General features: G+C 43.8%; 1 long non-coding RNA gene across 2 annotated transcripts; it reads left to right on the top strand.

The window, feature by feature from the left end:
* Positions 1-214: 214 nt before the first annotated feature.
* Positions 215-1,869, top strand: LOC105009789. 2 transcript variants are annotated; one of them, XR_004575579.1, is made up of 3 exons: positions 215-302; positions 508-675; positions 1,271-1,869. It is a non-coding gene; the product is annotated as an uncharacterized LOC105009789 (long non-coding RNA). The 2 variants fall into 2 exon arrangements; XR_004575580.1 differs by having other exon boundaries at positions 240-302; positions 464-675.
* Positions 1,870-2,975: the final 1,106 nt, after the last annotated feature.

The raw sequence follows: 2,975 nt of genomic DNA, 5'->3' as shown, positions 1-2,975 counted from the left end.
CATGCAGCTGCTGTTGAGGAGTTATTTCAATGTACGTTTATTTCAGTAATGTCATAATAACCTCATCATCAATCTTTGTGGACGGGTGCAGACTTGACTGAAAGTAGAACTGCAAACCAAATAAGGTTGGAGAAACAAAGTGTTTTGTCCTAAACAGGTGTGGTTCACATTCACCTCCAACCCTCTTTATCTGTATAAATAGGTGTGTGCTTCCACTTAAAAACCACATCTACTGAAGGACCTCTGCACTAGAGAATCCAATCTGACACTGCTCTCTTGGTTTGCTTGTTTCAGGTTGAAAGGTGAGTATTCAGAGTCCTGCAATTCAGATTGCTGCGTTTTTAACGGTTCACTGACAATCCCTCTATTGTTGATGCTCTAGTGTTGCAGTAAAAAGTGTTTTTTCCAACTTTAGTTTCGTGCTTGATGGTTGTTATATTTTGTACCATCTTGCTAAAACTAGATTGAATTTGATGGCAACTTTACTGTATCTCATCGGTGGACAAGGTGGAGGTTCATTTGAACTCACTGGGAGGGAAAATGGTGCCACCCTCAAGAAGATTGGAGTGGCAGTGGGCGGCTGGCAGATCAAAGCTGTGCGGGCAGAGCTGACCGACGGGCGTGTGAAGACCTTTGGAGATGCAAACACTTTCATTGAGTTTGAGTTCAGCCTTGGTAAGCGCATCACCAAGCTTTCCCTGTGGGGGAACGGTGCCGGCACGCGTCTGGGTGGCATCAGGTTCTGGACCAGTACGGGCCGGGAGTTCTTTGAGCATATGAATGACTGGTCCCTGAAGACTGAGTACTCCATCGACGTGGGGTCTGGGGTCTGTCTGGGGCTGCAGGGGGGGTGTGGCGCTGACATCGACAATAATTTTTCCTTTTCTTTCAGTATCTCTGACAATGTTATACCCATATTTCAAAGAGCAGATTAATTTCCTATGTGTTTTGGGGCCAATTTATATTGTGAACAGCAACTACAGACGCTATTCAGCATTTAACTGATCCTCTTTCACTTGCTTATTTAAGGTGAATGAAGAAATACTTGTTCCAGTAAAATGCTTGTTGGCCCACTTTGCATTCCATACAGGAAAACTTGTCGTGTCCTGTCTACTGAATAAACATTATACTTTGATATGAGTCAACACAAAAAACATACACAAGATAGCACACAGAAATATATCTGTTTTTTAATGTTGGACTGATTCTTAATTAATACTGAAGAATAATTTTTGGTCTATGTGTGTGTGGGGGTGTTTGTTTATTTTAGGTAAAAAAAGAATATATAAAATCGGTGTCTTATCACAACAACACCACTGAGCCTCAAGAACAGACCGTTCAGTACAGCAGGACCGTGACCAAGTCTTCCTCCTGGACCACCACCAATAAGATTGAGTCCACCCTCAGTGTGTCTGTTCAAGCAGGGATCCCAGATCTGGTGGAGGTGTCTGGTGGGTGGAGCTTGACCATGGGACAACAGCAGTCCTCCTCAATGTCCAATGAGGAGACCATAACAGAAGCAGATACCGCCACTGTGAAAATCCCTCCAGGGAAGACCGTGTCTGTTGAGATGTCAGTGGGATGAGCAGTCATCGACCTCGCCTACTCAGCTGTAGTGAAAGTCTGCCTGAATGGTAGCGAGCTGGTCTTCCCATCTACAGGGAACGACAATGGTGTGACTTACACTTCAGTGAATATAAGGACCACTGAGTCTGATAAAGTTATGAATGTAAATTAAGATGTATTAACATCTTACTGTGCATAGTTTCATATTGATTGCAAAAGATTGATTTGATTGCTAATGTAGAGTCCAGTGAACTTGCTGAGTGAATGACTGTAACAGATAAATAAATCATCATTATAAACCTGTTTGTTTCCATGTCTCTCCTTAGAACTTAAAAGTAACCCTTGGTGTGCTGGGTGGAGTAACCCCTGGTGTACTGGGTGGAGTAACCCCTGGTGTGCTGGGTGGAGTAACCCCTGGTGCGCTGGGTGGAGTAACCCCTGGTGTGCTGGGTGGAGTAACCCCTGGTGCGCTGTGTGGAGTAACCCCTGGGGTGCTGAGTGGAGTAACCCCTGGGGTACTGGGTGGCAGGCACGTGGCAGGCAGGTGCGAAAGGGAGTGACGGCCCCGCGTCTGCCCCCCTCTGTCCTGCCATTGACAAAGTTCTCTTCTGACTAGATATTTTTCTTCACATAAAATTGGTCCGTCCCAATTTTGGTACTCAAAAGGAGTTACATTAAAAAAAATATATATATCTGTTTGCATGGTTATAACAGAGCATTGGCATCTGTTATGGTTTCTGTTAAGAATCTTCCATTTTTAGGATTTGTTTTAATTGGTTTGTTTGAAGTAAGATCTAACATTTTTATGGTGGAATAGATTAGATCATACCATTTATGATTTGGCTAAGCAAAGTTAACCAAGCTAGTTCTGGATAGATTAGGAAATTTGACATAGACTATAATGGAAACTTGTCTGAATAGGGTGTACGCTTTACTCTGATGATGGAACTTCTGAGATCCACAAGTTTTCAGGCATGATCTATTGTCTTCCTTGTGGGGAGTTGACGGAACCAGACCCAGTTCTATTAGTGTGTGTTGAACCACACTAATTGTTGTTCTGCAGTGATACTTTCAACAGATCCGGACATCACAACCCCTTTTCTGATGATACATCACGTCACTGACTGGACACAGATAACTGAGTGAGTTCCAGCAACATGTTCAAGACGGATTTCTACAACCACACGGGTGAAACCTGTTCCAATTCCTCCTGACCACTCACATGGCAGAACGATGCCAGGGTCAGATCACTTGGCTTCACATTCCATTTCCAGAAGAATCCTCAACAGCAAGATGAAAGGACAGTCCGGAAGGACTCCACATACTACACGTCAGAGTACTAAGGGCCAGTTGACTGGAAAGGTCACATGGTCCCATTACAGTGGAAAACACTGTTGTGGTGTTAATCT

The sequence above is a fragment of the Esox lucius genome, unplaced genomic scaffold, assembly GCF_011004845.1.
Source record: "Esox lucius isolate fEsoLuc1 unplaced genomic scaffold, fEsoLuc1.pri scaffold_50_arrow_ctg1, whole genome shotgun sequence".
Lineage (NCBI taxonomy): Eukaryota > Metazoa > Chordata > Actinopteri > Esociformes > Esocidae > Esox > Esox lucius.
This window is presented reverse-complemented; position numbering and strand designations above follow the sequence as displayed.